An 18,058-nucleotide genomic window follows, 5' to 3' on the forward strand; every position below is an offset into this window, starting at 1 on the left:
AGGAATTCACGTGTGGAATCAAGAACAGCTGCAAGGGATAATGATGGGGCGGAGGTCAGCTCATCTTCTGATGATGACGTGTAAGATAAAAGTGGGCTCTGAAATGGGGAATCTTTGCAGAAGGCAAAGTGTTGGTATACGTTCATGCATTGGGTACTGTTTGGATTTATCGCTGCCTGTTCCATGTTGGCGTTGGGCTTGGGATCTGCAGGTTGCTGCTCCTGTTCATGTGTGCTTCGACTCGGCTTGGATTCTCGTGAGTGTGGATTTCCCCCTTCCTTGACCTTGGACCGGTTTGACTACGACACTGCTTCCGTGGACTTTGGAACTTTGCTACTTCGGATTCTGCTTGCTATGACCCTGGACTTCATTTGACTGCGCTCTCTTCCCTGCAGCTTTTCTGTTTTGTTAACCGTTTGCTTGATGTGTTGTTTTGTGTGACTTTTGTAAGTACTTTGTTTAATACAGTTCTTTTCTCCGGATAATCTGGATTATAACTTTGGTTAACCCTTTTGAACCAAGACTGGTTTTTATCTTTGAGTTTTGACCAGAGACATTGAGTTAAATGTCTATGAGTCTTTTTCCTTTATTTAATAAACTTTGTTTTGGAATTAACTCCGAGTCTGGCCCTTTAAGGCATGTGTGTTCCGACAGAATATGTGTGTGTGGGGGGGGGGGGGAGACATAAAATACTATTAATAATGTCCAGAGTTCCCATATTACAAATATGTTAAATATATACACCTGTGTCTTTGGAAACCAGGGAATTTTTTTAAAGCAGAGAGCACTGAATTTCTCAAGGAGTCTCGATCATATCTGAAAAAAAATATTTAGGATTTGTATACGAAAAAGGATTTGTATACGAAAAAGTTGTAGTCTCAATTTATAGTTAAATGAAAGTGGTTTACATTTGTTGGAGACCAAAAACATCTAGGTCTTTGGTTCCCTCTTTTTTAAGATTTCCTTGTTGTGACTATATTTGGTTTCTTGAAATTCATGAAGAAAATATTCAGGGGTAGCTGTTTTGGCCATGTGACAAAATACAACAAATTGCTACACTGGTTGCTTAATCCAAAAGCACTCTGGATTGTCACAGGGTAACTCTTGGTGCATCTATACTGTAGAATTAATGCGGTTTGACACCACATTAACTGCCATGGCTCAAAGCTATGGAATCCTGGGAGTTGTAGGTATTTATACTTCTCTGCCATAGAGTGCTAATGCCTTACCAATACTACAACTCTCAAGATTCCATAGCATGGAGCCATGGCAGTTAAAATGGTGTCAAACTGCATTAATTCTACAGTGGGCTTACTCCCAAGATAAACACCAGAAGTTCCATCATGTCAAGGAGACAGCCATAGCAACAATATGGCAAATATGGGCTTCTAAGACCATGTAGGCAAGCTCTAAGATATATCAGATATAACACATTTGACTTTATTCAAGGAAATTAAGCTAGTTATTCACAATAATCACATTATAACAAACATAGAGTTTGTGATAATGTATAAAAATTTCAAGAAATGTTGAGAGTTCCTACTAATTCTTTTTGTTTAGGTTCTACCTTTCTTGAAATATTCTGTAGGTCCTTTTCTCCTGGCCTCCCTTTTGTTCCCTTCGCCACTGATCATATGTCACATCCAGTCTCATACAACATCTCAGAAACTGCTTAGGTCAAAATTATGTTGACCTCAAGCATTTTTGTTAATTATTGAAAAAAGACTAAAAGAATTTGGAGAAGTCTTGCCTTGCCTTAGGGGGCTCTCTAAAACATTCAGAGAACGTAGGGAATGAATACAAATGTTGAAATATGTAGAGAATCTAGGAAATATATTGTAACCCGAAATGGTTCTCAGAATTCTCTTTTGTTAAATGTTGGTGCTGAATATTCTCTGTGTGTTCCATCATTTCCCATATATTCTTTCAATATTTCTTTTTTTACTACCTAATTCTGACATTTTATCATATATTATGGTTTGCACACCATGCTGTTTAGTTGCTAATCTTATATAGTGCTGACATGGAATGCAATTTCTTCTCTAGTAGTACTGAGAATTGGCATGGAATGGTTTGTACATTGACCAGGAGACATGCAATGTATCTCGGAAGCCAACAGCTTTTGGAGAATCTGTTAGAAGGCCAAAAGTATTTCCAGCAATGTCATAGTTCTAGTTTAAAGCAAGGCCAACCCGAGATATGTTGCTGCTTGATGCAAATAACAAGGAAATTATTTGTGTTTGAGACAAAAAAATATCTGAACAAGCAACTGGATTTTACTCTAACACTGGGATGTAGCTATTGTGGAGCAAAATGAAAACAATGCCTCATCTAATATGGATTTTACCTTCAATACTTGCTTGCCTCTTTTCTCCAAATGCCTAATGTGTGCTCCTAAATCAGGTCTGGACAACTGTGGAAGACTAGAGGTCCACATAGTCCACCAGGTGACCTTGGAGAGCTATACCCACACCCTAATAATAATAATAATAATAATAATAATAATAATAATAATAATAATTTTCTTCTTCAAATGCTTCCCTCCACTGTGGGGCAGAGTGGTTCTAACACATTTAGGACCTTATCCGGGAAGGTTCTGCTCTCGGTCCCACAACCATTGCAACCGTGGTTGGTGGATAGGCCTTCTCTATGGTGGCCCCTTAGCTCCCTAATGAGGTCAGATCTGCCCCCTCCCTCCTTACCTTCCAGAAGAAACTTAAATCCTGTCTATGGGATCAAGTGTTTGCAGAATAGACTGATTTACTGGTGAAGACAAGACTTGATTTGACCGCAATGGATTGATTTGGGATGATGGTTTTAACTTGGCTAACTTTTTAATGTATATCTATAATTGTTTAATGTATTTAAGTATATTTTATGCTATCTTTTATTATGTTGGCACTGAATAGTGGCCTGTTGGAAGCCATCTTAAGTCCCTCTTCAGAGGTTGAGGAGGACAAGGTAGAAATGTTCCAAATAAATAAATTATCAAGTAAGCACGGTTAAAACAGGGGGCATTGTGGGACATCAAGATGGTACTAGCAGGTTTTGTTCCCTCCATCAGGGTCCATGGTCTTTCTTCCCACATAGTTTTCCCATCTGTCCCCACTTCCTCTTTTGCTCCTCTTCCCTTATTTAGTGGGCTCCATGGCAACTGCAGTCTTATTTGAACTGGATTATATGAGTCCATATAATCCAATTCAAAACAGATTATCTGGGATCAGATTCTGGGATATAGGGCAATGTAGATCTAGCCTTAGGCCCCTTCTATATTGCCATATAAAATCCAGATTATCTGCTTTGAACTGAAGTATATGGCAGTGTAGTCTCATATAATCCACAGGGTAATCTTGATTGACCTGCTTTTTCCCAGCATTACCAGAACTTGAGAAATTATCCTCTCCCAGTCACTACATCCCTTCTTCAACATAGGGTCTCATCCCATGGAGTGGGGAAGGAGGTAGGAAGGAGAGGGAATTGTCTTCTTACCATAACATTTCATTCTGTTGCATTTATAATGAAAATGCACAAGATATTCACCCCAATAACATATTATGTTATTTCTACAGTTATCCTCCATGTTCTGAGCTATCACAACGACAAGTATAGTCCAAATTGCTTTATTTATTTATGTTTAATTAAAAAACAAGAAACTTCTGAATTGCAGGTCTGAAATCTAAGTCTAAAAAGAGGGGAAATATAGCAACAGCTAAATGATGATATATCAAAATTGTGCAATTACTAACAAATTGCTGCAATAGAATAATGCAAGATGGTTACTGACAAGAAAAGGAGCATCAATTCTCTTTTGGAGACCTCCCACAGGAACACCCATTCTTCAATGTCACTAAAACAATCTAGCACTGAAAAATCTGACAGATCCCATCACACATTAAATTAAGCACATTCAGCCATTTCCAGTTGGGAGATCCTAAGACGATTGATCTGTGACTCCATAATACTCAATTTCTGCACACTTTTGAAACAGTTTACAAATGGAGTCCTACAGGTGACTGGCGGAAATAGTTTTGTGTCGTAAGATGGGTTCAATGGGACTTTGACTGTAAACTGTTTCAAAAGTGTGTAAATAGGGAGGGGGGCTGCATCTGATGAGGTTGATAGTACATTCTCCTTGACCATAGCTGATAGCATCAGGTTAGATTAAGGAGCATCATGTTGGCTCGCTCTTCTTGCAGGTTACTGCCATCTCCCAACATTGGTCAGAAGGAGGCACTCTTACTCTGCCTCATAGTATGACAAAGAATTTGGCACCACTGCACAGCTGGTTAATCATTAGCAGCAATAAATTACTACCAACTGGAAGATGGCAAGTTCAAAGCCCAATTCGGGTTTGAGCTCCCGAATGTTTATAGCCCAGCTTACTGTTCACCTAAGAAGTTCAAAAACAGCTGAGCTGTGAATAGAGAAATTAGGGACTGCTTAAAGTGGGAAGGTTAATTTATGACACTATATAAAATGCCGGAGATCAAAGAGCAAGGTGGAAATACTATGATCAAAGGCTCGGCATCATAGTGAATGAAGCAACAGCTCCACCCTGTGGTCAGAATCAAGCTGGGCATTATAGTGGATGAAGCAACAGCTTCACCCTGTGGCCAGAAAAAATGCTGAATTACCTCTATCTGTCTATATGTCTAAAAACAGCATTGAATGTTTGCTGTGTACGTGTGCATTGTGATCCACCCTGAGTCTCCTTCGGAGTGGGAAGGGTAGAACACATATACTGTAAATGATATACTTGGGCTGAGAAGGCTAAAGATATTTTAAAACTACATCTCCCATAATTCCATATTAATGAGCCATGGCAGTTAAAGTGATAATGCATTAATTCTATGGTGTGGTGCATCCCAATATCTCTACTTAGGTGAACTTGGTGGGAAGCCAAAGCAATTCAGAAATGCAAAGCTATTTATTTATTTACTTACTTAGTTTATTTCTATACTGCTCTTCTCAGCCCTTGGGCGACTCAGAGTGGTTTACAACAGTTTAGATATACAGAATACAAAATCATTATGCATTTAAAAACAACAGCATCACAAGTCATTAACATTATTAACATCATAACATCAGCATCAATACATCAAAACATCAATATAACAAATCCATCAGGTCTAGTCAATGAAATCAGAATCCAAACTCATTATCCATTATTCCGTGTTCCAATAATCAGTCAATCAATCACGCTGCTTAGTTGAATGCCTGTTCAAACATCCAGGTCTTTACTTTCCTCCGGAATGCCAGCAAGGAGGGGGCCGATCTAATATCTGCAGGAAGGGTGTTCCACAGCCAAGGGGCCACCACTGAGAAGGCCCTGTCTCTCGTCCCCGCCAGGCATGCTTGTGAAGCCGGTGGGATCGAGAGCAGGGCCTCCCCAGACGTTCTTAATGTCCTAACTGGTTCGTATTAGGAGATGCGTTCGGACAGGTAGGTAGAGCCAGAAACATTTAGGGCTTTAAAGGCTAAAGCCAGCACTTTGAATTGTGCCCGGTAGCAAATTGGCAGCCAGTGGAGCTGGCGCAGCAGAGGAGTGATGTGCTCCCTGAGTGCAGCTCCTGTTAGCATCCTGGCTGCCGATCATTGGACCATTTGAAGCTTCCGAGCAGTCTTCAGAGGCAACCCCACGTAGAGAGCGTTGCAGTAGTCTAAACGGGATGTGACTAGAGCATGGACTACCGTGGCCAAGTCAGGCTTCCCAAGGTACGGGCGCAGCTGGCGCACTAATTTTAACTGTGCGAATGCTCCCCTGGTCACTGCTGAAACCTGGGGTTCCAGGCTCAGTGACGAATCCAAAATCACACCCAAGCTGCGAACATGTGTCTTCAGGGGGAGCTATATAACTGCTGTGGAAATTTTATCCATCACATCCATATTCTGCATTATTGGGTGTGTTTTATTTATTTATTTTCCTCCCTCAGCTTCCATCTCAAATGTTAGTTTTGAAAAGGATTGATAACTATCTTTTTTCCCTAGGACATTCTTGTTTGCTGAACAACAGGACTCACAGAACAAGCATAACTATGAAGGATGCAATCTGATACCCATTCCTAACACAGATGGTATTGATTTCTCAAGCCATGTTTATGTTTTGTAATATTTTGTCAGAATAAATTTCATTCAAGTAAAGAAAGATGGAAGTGATGTGCTGGTACTTGGTAGGCAAGGGAGAGGGGAAAATAGGAATCATGATTAAAAGGGTTTGTTGAATAAAAGGGTGCTTTACAAAGGGATAGACAAATCTGCCAGCCTCAGTTTTTCTCAGTTTCTGACCTTCAAGAATCCCAGCGCCTGGGGGAATCTTTTGTTGAGAGGTGATTAGATGTGCCTGATTGTTTACTCTCTGTTGTTTTGCTGTTGTAATTTTAGAGTTTTTAAATATTGATAGCCAGATTTTGTTCATTTTCATGGTTTCCTCCTTTCTGTTGAAATTGTCCACATGCTTGTGGATTTCAATGGCTTCTCTGTGTAGTCTGACATGGTGGTTGTGAGAGTGGTCCAGCTTTTCTGTGTTCTCAAATAATATGCTGACGGTCAACAGAGTAGAGATTAGAATCCGGGGAGAGCATGGATGAGCTCCCTCTGTCAGCTCCAGCTCCCCATGCAGGGACATGAGAGAAGCCTCCCAGAAGGATAGTAAAACATCAAAACACCTGGGCGTCCCCTGGGCAACATCCTTGCAGACAGCCAATTGTCTCACACCAGAAGCAACTTGCAGTTTCTCAAGTCACTCCTGACACGCACACACACAAAAGCCATGATAGATAGAGTGGTGCCAAACTGCATTAATTCTATGGCATAGATACACATTTAGTCTGAGAGATTATAGCTCTACATGGGCCCTGAGATAGAGAAATTGGCTTTGAACTTTGCAATTCATCTTGCCAACCTTTTTACAAATTGCTTCAAATCTATTTCTAATGGAGGACGTGGAGCATAACTGCTAAATTATCTTTTATAGTTCTCTGCATGTTCCCTTTTTGCTTTTAATGTTTAATGTTTCCTCTGTTGTCTTTATCGTTGTTTGCTTTATTGCCACCTTGAACTCACTGAGAAAGATAGGGTGTATTTTTTTAAAAAATTAAATCAGGTGCCCACCATGGTCACCAGCTGAATCAGCAGACTTCCATTCCCTAGAGAAATTCTCCAAGTTCCATGTTTTGAGAAAACTGTTCTGACCGATCAAACAAATACAATCCCATAATTGATTTCTTATTTATTTGTGTATCTTATTATTTATATAGATCTCATTTTTACTTAGATTCTCACCCAAAAGAGTTAATGAGGCTGAACATTATATAGCAGTGTAAAAATTACAAGAAGCCATTTGGTCCACACAGTAGGAATAATAAAAAATACCAATAAAAATCCAGATGCATAGCAGCGTTAGGAGGAAAATGAAATATCGTTTTAAAGATTTTTCTAAAAAACATTCAGACCATCTATATTGCAGAATTACAGTCATTTGACATCACTTTAATTGCCATGGCTCCATCCTATGAAATCCTGGGATTTGTTCTTTGTTGTGACACCTGAGGTCTACAACAAAGAAAGCTAAATATCTCAAAAATTACAAATCCCAAAATTGATTAGCATGGAACCATGACAGTTAATGTGTTATTAAACTGCTATAATTCCATAGTGTGGATACAGCAGATCCTCATTGAAAATGTTAAAGTAGGGGAATGATATTAAACAGACACCCGAGAAGGGATGAAAATATCTTACATATTCTTTGTATGTATTGCACATAAAGAAAATCATAACTTGAAATTATCTGAGATATTCAATCCTACATATGATTAAATTTGAGTTCTACAGTTTTCTCTTATTACCCAATGCCAAATCCTATCAGCAAAACTATTCACTGCATGAAGAGAGAACCATATTGTGTCTGTTCCCAGATGTCCCTCAATGCCATCTTGTGCCTCACTGCCACCCATATAAAGTATGCAAATTGTAGCCACACAAATAAAAAGCCCATCTGTAAGGTTTCTTTCTTTCTTGGAATTAACCTGATACAGAAAATCTCTGAAAGAAGGAATGATGGTAAGAGTGGGCAGTTCTTGTGATTCAGCTGGGTTGCCCACATGATGTCTTTAAAGACGAGGAGCCCTTCTGAAAAGTCATCTCTGACATGTATATGCAGGAGTTGGAAGCCTGAATTTGAGTTAAGCATGAAAAACCCTAAGACTGGATGGACCAATCTGTTAATTTGAATGATCTTTTAAAATTTATTTTATCCATCCCAATTATCACTCTTCTGCCAAACTAGCAGTTCAAAAACATGCAAATGTGAGTAGATCAATAGGTACTGCTCTGGCAGGAAGGTAATGGCACTCCATGCAGTCATGCTGACCACATGACCTTGAAGGTGTTTACGGACAACGCCAGCTCTTCGGCTTAGAAATGGAGATGAGCACCAACCCCCAAACATGACTGGACATAATGTCAGGGGAAAACCTTTACCTAATTATCAATAAAATTTGAGTTTTTCAAATTAATCTTTATCTTGATTAATCTTCTGTCATCCTACTTTTTCTGTTACTCCTAAAAGCCCCAGCTTCTCCCTCTTCCCACTTTTCACCAGTGTCCTCAACTTACTGCAAACTGGAAACTGAGAGATTGTCTACATTAATTAAAAAACATCAACTCAATCTGAATTGGCTTCTGTCTGTCTTCCTAATGCACAACTACTTCTGGTGAGCATCATAGCAAGACAGGACAATTCTGGTTTAGTCCAGGGATTTTCATTTATGTAGACAATCAATCCCTCACTTTAAAATGACCTTGCACCCCTTTGGGCAAGGTTGAGGGAAAACTTTGACATATTCTATGGCTTCACGGCAGTCTAGACACTCAGCACAACTGAGTCAATGGACTTGGAGGGCAAGACAACAGAGGTTTCTGGATATCCTACAACATTTAGAGCTCTGCAAGTTAAAACCAGCATTTTAAATTGTATTTATAAACAAAATGTCAGCCTGTGGATTTTTTTTTCAAAGCTGCTGAGATGAGACATGCTACCATTTAATTTGCATTGATTAAAAACCTAGCTGTCATACCTTTAAAAACTGTAGTTTCTGAATAGGTAGCTCCACCAAGAGCATAGTGCAGTAATCTAATTCAGGCTGGATCTACACTGTCATATAATCCAGTATCTGATCCCACATTATCTTCTTTTAACTGGATTATATATCTAAAATACTATATAATATACTTCAAAGCAGATAATCTGGGATCAAAAACTGGATTGCTGTTTATGGCAGTGTAGATCCGGCATGAGAGGATACCAGGACAAGTAAAATTTCTGACGGGCCTCATCAACACTACCATAATGCAGTTTCAGAAAGCAGATTAACTGCATTGAGCTAGATTATATGGCAGTGTGGATTAATATAATCCAGTGATTCTCAACCTGTGGGTCCCCAGATGTTTTGGCCTTCAACTCCCAGAAATCCTAACAGCTGGTAAACTGGCTGGGATTTCTGGGAGTTGTAGGCTAAAACACCTGGGGACCCACAGGTTGAGAACCACTGATATAATCCAAGATGGAGCCCCAGACCTCTCTTTTCTGTCCTCAAGAAAGCTTCAGTTGGCAAATCAGGTGAAACCTATTGGGAGTTCTGAAGCTAGACCTAAAAGCAATCAGAAGCCACAGTCTTCATTCCCCAGTTATGGCTGCATTCATCTGCTCCACTGTGCTTTTTGTTCTTCAATCCATGTTTTTTGAAAAGTATGTTAAGTCTTGACAATCACTGAAACATCTGCTCTTCCATTCTGTTTCTCAAATATGTGGGTATCTTCAAGAAGCCTGCTGACTTATGGTGACCTCATGAATTTCATAGGATTTTCTGAAGCAAGGAATACTCAGAAGTGTTTTTGTCAGTCCCTTCTGAAATATAGCCAACAGTACCTAGTACTCCTTGGTGGTTTCAAATCCAAGTATTAACCAGAATATTAACAAGAGCTGAATGCTTAGCTTCTGAGATCAAACAGGATTTGGTGCCTATAGGATACAGTACACCTTCTTATTTTGGGAAAATGTTCCTGGACTTCAGATGGCTAACAAAACTGCAGATAATTGTGGACCGTATTGAAATGAAGGACTTCTGGCCAAGGAATAACACAGAGTCACCCTGAAGAAACTATAAAAAAGATATTTTGTCAGATGTAGATAAATGAAATCACAGGTACCTGTTCTGTGGATTTTGGGTTTTGACTGTATTTAACAAGTACTTTTTAATAAAAACCCAATTCTTTCATAATAAATATACACAGTGATTTTTCTCTTATGAAGAATGCATCATATGAATTTTCTATTTGTCCACTTCTCCCTAAATGGACTCTCTTTATTATTTTTCAAAGCCAGGACAAGGCTATGGGGTGATCATATTAGTCTACCTTGTATTGATAGCAACTGAGGATGCAAGTTACTCATTGACAGTTTTCTATATGGGTTCCTCACAATTTCTCACAGATATATAGCTTTCCAAATGGCTTCTAACACTGTGAACTATGTTGCTGCAGCAAAAATAAACAACGCAAGCCATACTCACCTTTCCTTTGTCTGTATAGTCCTAAACAAATGCTACCTTATGCCAATGCTTTGGTTTGTTCTCATAGGAAAAAATCATTAAATGAGGCTATACTATCTCATGTCAGCATGTCTCTCAGGTAAGGCAGGTAAAAATAAAGCATGCTGGCATAGAAAATGCCAGTCAGCTCTTCACATGGCCATCCCATGAGTATCCTTGTACTATTATCTATGTACAGGAACTGACCTATTGCAATCACATCAAGTAATGACTACGCTGCAGTTTCCTATCCTTTACCCCAGTGTGGTTGCAGCAGGTCAAAATGTTGCTAAGATTATGGCCAAAGCACACACAGAGAAATTTCAATGTGGGTTTTATTCATTTGAAATAGGTGATAATCTGTGTTCTTCTATTGCAAGGTCTTCAGAAGGTGCATTAAAAAAAACAACTTTTAAAGTATTTATTTATTTAGCATAGTTTTGTAGGCAATATATGATATTATAGTGGTTTATAAAATAAGCAGGCTCAATGTATGCTTGCCTAGTGATGTCTTTACAGATCAATAGTAACACCTGGTTTTTAGGGCCATCTAACACTCTTTGCCTATGAACCACTCCAGTTGTGTTGTCATGTCTCTCTTTTTCCTTCCCCCTTCCAGGTTGACTTATAAATATATTAACATCCATTAGCAGCTATCATGGTCAGTAGTCCAAGAGGCAAAAGAGCATTTGCTGCTCAGACATCTTCACATGTATTTATCAATAGAACATCATTAAAAGGCAATGAGCACAAACTCCCAGATATCAGTACAGTCAGCCCTTCACATTAGCAGGTTTGCCTTTTGCAGATTCATGGATTTGGTTAAAATGTTCTCTCTAGGAATCTTTAAGTCCTTCAGTACAGTTTCCTCAAGAAAGATATGCTTTAACATTTAAAAAAAAACATATTTAGGATATCTAAGCCCTCCAGTGCAATTCTATGGTCAACTTCCACCATATCACAGTTACATGGGCAAACAGCATCAATGTCCAAGGGACAAGAAGCAAAAACATGGCTGTCCCTATGACACTAGTCTAAATGCTCTGTCCTGCTTTGATTCAAGGAAAGCTATAATAGACTATGGGCTCTTCACACGGGGCTAAATAGCCCCATTTTGGTGCTTTCGGCTGGGGCACAACACTTGGCAAGCCCCACCCACATTCCACAGAGAGGAAAGTGATTTTCAGGTAGCTCAGACAGAGCTACCCACACTGGGGCAATAGGGAAACGTGTTGCCATGCTTGCTGCCCTTTCTCCAAATGATGGGGACAGGGTGCCAATGCACCCTGTCCCGTCCCCACTATATAATGGGGAAAGGAGGAAGAGCACATGGGGCAGCACGAGGCACCCCACGTGCCTTCCTTTTCACTGGCAACTGCCAGCAAAATGACATGGTCCCCGTAGGCTGTGTGAAGAGGTCTTCACAATATTGCTAAGATATAGTGTTCATTCCAAGTCTGCTGCATGTCCAATTCAAGACTTGCCTATGTAATCATCTCATTAATCTCTAATTTTTTTTTAAAAAAAAAAGATTCTTGTGCTGTTGCTAGGTCTCTTAAATGTGTGAGTTTGTATGGGGCATTCCATATTTGAGGGTTTAAAAATCTGGTCCCATTTTGACTTGATATGACATCATATGAACTGACCCCGACTGTGCTGGAGATGCATTTATCTGTTATTTTGTGGTTGCTTATATGAGGGTTGAATGAAAAGTAATGCCTCCACCTTCATTACTTGGGTTTGGATGGGAATATTTTAATAAATCAAACGCAGAAATAATCCTTAGAATATGCTCTTTAACTACCACTATTCACTTTTCCACATAGTCCCCAGACAATTTGATACATTTCTGCCAATGATGAACAAGTTTTCTGAAGCCATCACGAAAGAAGTTGACACTCTGTTGTCGCAACCCATCGTGAACAGATCTTCCAATAGCCAAGCAAAGCAATAATGTGACCCACACGTTCTTGTGAAATGCCGATTATGCTTGAAATTTCTCTCTGATACGACAATCGTCCTGAATCAATCTGTCAACCTTTTGCTTGTGAAACTCAGTGGTTGCTACCACAGGACGTCCAACTCTTTGTTTGTCACGCATGTCAGATGTTCCCACCTCAACATCTTTAAACTTACTCACCCAATGACACACAGTACTCACATCAACACAATCACCATAAACAGCTTGTATTCTCTGATGAATCTCCTTTGGGGTGGCACATTCTGCTGTCAATAATTCAATGACTGCACATTGCTTAAGTCACATTGACTGACCATCTCCGCAGGTTTCCATACTTTGCACATTAACAACACAATCATTCAATGCTAAGGCTCCCTGGCAAAATGGAGCTGTAGAGGAGAGTCTACTGAACAAGCCAGTACCTGCCACATACTAGTACTGCCATCTGTTGAGAAATTATGAAGGTGGAGGCATAACTTTTCATTCAACCCTCGTATTCAAACCTTTCTTGTTCATAGTGAATTTTACTTGGTTTCTAACTATGCAAGAGTTGGTTTATATAGTGTTTTAATGTTACATTGTTAGATTTTTATAATTTTATAATTGGGTTTATATGTATTTACTTGTTTATTCTGCATGTGGGAGACCCATGGGCTAAGCATTAAAGGAACTGAATTGAATATGAACCGATCCCAAGCATTTGTGCAACACACACCTGTCATACATTGCAGTGAAAGCCCTTGTTGATTCTAATTCCCCATTTTTGCTTAATTTCAGATGTTTTGTTTATTTCATTTTGTGTGTGTTTTCCAAATTGGGCACCTGGATTTCTACTACAGTCCACTATGACTGTAGGATAAACATCTACAGATGTGTCAGAGAGTATGTCTATACAGTTTTTATACAGCGATACACACAATCACTGGCAATTAATTCTCTTTCTATTAGGAGATTTATCTCCTTTTTCTTCTAATGTGTAATCATGAAATAGATTGTATACAGTGCATTTCCTAACATTCCCAGCCACTTGGCTATTATACAAGAAGAAAAGGGGAGAAACCGAAATTGCTGTTATTTCGGGACATGAATTTCCATTATAACATTCTGTGAGGGACTGGTGAGAGAATTGGATGCATGGATGTCTTTCTGGCAGCCAGTCTCCTTGGTGGGTCGCAACTACTTCTGTCTTTAATTCATTAGAGCAAGAACTGTTACAGCCCTTTATTGGAAAGGTTCCAAACCAGATTGCAATGTTGATTCGTTTTGTTTCTTCTTAATCATCTTCATATGGATCCACAAGAAGTTCTTTTAAGAGACTGCCGAGGAAAATTCTTCCCAACAGAGAGGGAAAAACTTACAACTGAAGAAAGAGCATATGCCTCCTACCATCTGTGCTTTGTTGCCTCATGAAATTTCTATGAGTTGTCCTCTCAGACCTTTGTTTTGATGATGCAAGCAGGATTTTGTTAAAGTGTAACATGCCACACATGCGAACGCAGACAAGAACAAGGGGAGAACTCTTCAGCTCAACAAATGAAATAGTCTCCATGACCTACTTACTAAATATAGCTCTGCTGTTCCATCTCTCCAGATATTATCCAATATATGGAAGCTTGGAAAGAGGGAGAGAGAAAGAGAAAGAAAGAAAGATTTTCTTTTTGTTATTCACTGTTTTTTTTTTTCTCTCCCTTGTCCTTCATCTGTGACTGTAAAATTCAAAAAGCAAAAAGCTTCCTAGACAACTCTATGCAACTCTATTTGGTCTAATTAAGCCAATTTAAGGTTTTGTTGACATCGTTAGAGGCCAGTGAACCAGTTTTCCAGCTGAAGCTGTTGGCAATCACAGTGAGAGATTAGAATTGGGAAAAAGGGATTGCTGTACTTAACAAAAACCAACAAGGGATGGTGGTGGATGCAGGGAATAGTTTGGTCACTGCTGTGAAAGCTTAATCAAGTTAAGCTTTAGCTGATTAGTCTGCTGATTAAAGCTTCCAACTTTTCCCCCCTCTGTCTTTCTCTCTCCTTAGCTAGTAAGCAAGAATGATTGCAATCTGGTGAAAAGTCACCCTACAATTCACACAATGCCATGAATTAGAACTTCCCCTGAGTTCTCCTTCTCAGGCCGTTCATTCCCATTTTGGAAATGAAGTATCAAAGCCACATGATATTTTCAAAATATAAAACCTATAACTGCAAGTTACACATTACAACACCCTTTTGGAGATGATATGAATGAGGAAATCTGTTATTTAAGAAAAAGACTCACATACAAGCCAAAATGTGTATTGGCATAAATGCAGAATTGTGTACCTTTCCAGATATCATTAGGTTGCTCCTCTCACAATTCTTCACCATTGATGTGGCTGGCTAAGTCTGCTGGGACTTGCAGTCCAACAACATCTAAAACTGCAGCACTCACACCCCTGACATGGAAGGAATGGATATGGGTCTAACCTTGACCTTTGTGCATAGGATTTACACATTTTCTATGGTTCAAAAGTGAAGGGTGAAGATTTCAAATATAAGCCTTATCATATATCTACATTGTCGGATTAAAACTATAGTTTAATCCTATGGAATAATGGGAGTTGTAGTTTTGCAGGGTTTTTAGCATTCTCTGCCAAAGAGTGCAGGTGTCTCAAACTATAAATCCCATTACTCCATAGTACTCCCTGCAGTGCAATGACCATAGACCCCAGGATAAGAGCAGTTTAGGGGCAAGGATAGTAAGATCCTCCAAGGTGGCCCTGCTCTCCATCCCGCCATTGTCACAGGCACAATTGGTGGGGACGAGAGGGCCTTCTCTGTGATTGCCCCCCCCCCCCGCCCGCCTATGGAACTCCCTTCCTGGTGAGATCAGATCAGCCCCCTCCTTTAGAAGGATGGTTAAAACTTGGCTGTGGGGCCAAGCTTTCGGGACAGTGCAATAAAGCAGCGATACCTTACCAGGCCAATTAGATTAGATGCAGATAATCAAGACAGTTTTTAAACAGTGTATTTTAATACTACGACAAATGTTTTAATGTTTATTTATGCATCTAATGACATAGTGTCCTGGCATTGAATGTTTGCTGTATATATGCTGTGCTCCACCCTGAGTCCCCTTCAGGGTGAGAAGGGTGGAATATAAATGTTTTAAATAATAATAGTAGTAGTACTCCTGACACGACAAAAAAAAGTAGTAGTTTGCTCCAAACCCACCATATTTGTACATTTGAACACAGATTGACTGCATTCACAGAGATAATGTTATCCTGTACTAATAAAGTTTCATTTTAAATTGCATTATTTAGACCATCATTTTGTGTCTCACATGAGTAATTTAGGTTTCCTAGGGCAGAATGGTGTTTTGAAGACTTTTTTTAAAAAAAAATCATATAATAATAACCTGTTTCATCAATTCTAAGATACCATCGATTCTAAAATGTATACTAATTTCAGTATCATCAACAGAAAAAGGCTTGCTCTCTTTCGTCCCCTCTCCCTCCCTCCCTCTCTAAATATAAGCAGCTTCAATTCTAAAACACACATCAGTTGTTTATATGTTTATATAGAGAAAAGTGTATCAGAATCAATAAAATACAGTAATTTACATATTAGTATGGGAAAATGTGAATGATTGCATTACTCATCAGTAGTTTTTCAAAAGTAATTCATTATATTGCTTACTGGTGAATGTTTTAAGCATGCAGAGCCACAAGAAAATATTACGCATTATGTCTTTCACCCTATATCAATGTTTCTCAACCTGGAAGTTGGGACCCCTTGGGGGGTCGCGAGGGGGTGTCAGAGGGGTTGCCAAAGACAATTAGAATACACAGTATTTTCTGTTAGTCATGGGTGTTCCGTGTGGGAAGTTTGGCCCAATTTTATCATTGGTGGAGTTCAGAATGCTCTTTGTTTATAGGTGAACTATAAATCCTAGCAACTACAACCCCCAAATGTTAAGGATTATCTTCCCCAAACCCCACTAGTGTCCACATTTGGGCATATTGAGTATTCATACCAAGTTTGGTCGAGATGCATCAGTGCTCTCTGGATGTAGGTGAGCTACAACTCCAAAATCCAAGGTCAAAGCCCACCAAACCCTCCTGGTATTTTCTGTTGGTCATGGTCATGGGAGCTCTGTGTCCAAAGCTTGGTTCAATTCCATCATTGGTGGAATACTGTAGATGAACTATAAATCCCAGCAACTACAACTCCCAAATGAGACTGTAGATGAACTATAAATCCCAGCAACTACAACTCCCAAACGACAAAATCAATCCTCCCCTCAACCCCACCAGTATTCAAAATTGGGCGTATCAAGTATTTGTGCCAAATGAATGAAAATACATTCTGCATATCAGATATTTACAAGATGATTAATCACAGGAGCCAAATTACAGTTGTGAAGTAGCAATGAAAATAATGTTATGGTTGGGGGTCACCACAACATAAGGAACTGTATTAAGGGGTCGCAGCATTAGGAAGGTTAAGAACCACTGCCCTATATACTATTGGTATCAGTCATTACACTGATTTTAAAACTAACAGCATTACTACACCTTATGACATTACTTTTAATGCAGAAATGTAGAAATATGACTTTAGCATCTAAGTCATTAAGGTGCTGAAATTACCCCAGGCTTTAGTGCAAACTTTAATTTCTTAAAATTCCTCAATATTGGCCAACATGTTTGGGTCTCCTGGAAGTTGAAGGACGAAACACCTGGTGGATCAACATTTGGAAACCATTTTATCTAGCCAAAGTGTTAAACTCTGGTTACAGGACAGTTCAGCACTTTGGAGAGTGCCATCATCCATCAGTCAGCTGCCTTGACTCCCAATTTTGGGGAAACGCCGAAGTATAGATTAAGAAATATAATAAAAAACAGCTGCTACTGGTATGAGCAGCAACATTAGCAGGAAAGACTGATAATCTTACTGCAAAATTTACCTGGGCTTTTGAAACTGTGACTTGTTGTATCCACACTATATGTTTATAGCAGTTTGCTGCCACATACATATTTGTAAGTGATCAAATATGATCTAGTATGAGAGCCAACATGATGTAGTGACTTGATTATTGGATTATAAATCTAGATGAGCAGGTTCAAATTTCCACTCAGTCATGGAAACAGAAACCTACCAAGTGACCTTGAGCAAGTCACACTCTCTGTGTCTCAAAGGGAGCAAAGGCAAGCCGTTCTGAACAAACCTAGTCAAAAATACACCATGATTGGTTTGCCTTTGGGTTACAATAAGTCAGAAACAACATGAAGACATTCAACGACAAACTATGATACCCCAAACCTACCTTTTCAGTCTTGCCCCTGTCCCCAGAAGGTATTTTCAATGTATTGTAGATTGTGATACTCGGAAATAATGTCTACAGTGCTCTCCCACTCAGAGAGCATCTTTGGACAAGCAGTTATGGGAGAGCCCCAGGAAGTCTTTTACTTGCCTGTTCTTGATGGTTTCTATGGCCAGGAGAATATCATTTCTCAGTATCGCAATCTCTAGTGTA

This window comes from Anolis sagrei, chromosome 4 (assembly GCF_037176765.1).
Source record: "Anolis sagrei isolate rAnoSag1 chromosome 4, rAnoSag1.mat, whole genome shotgun sequence".
NCBI classification, from domain to species: domain Eukaryota; kingdom Metazoa; phylum Chordata; class Lepidosauria; order Squamata; family Dactyloidae; genus Anolis; species Anolis sagrei.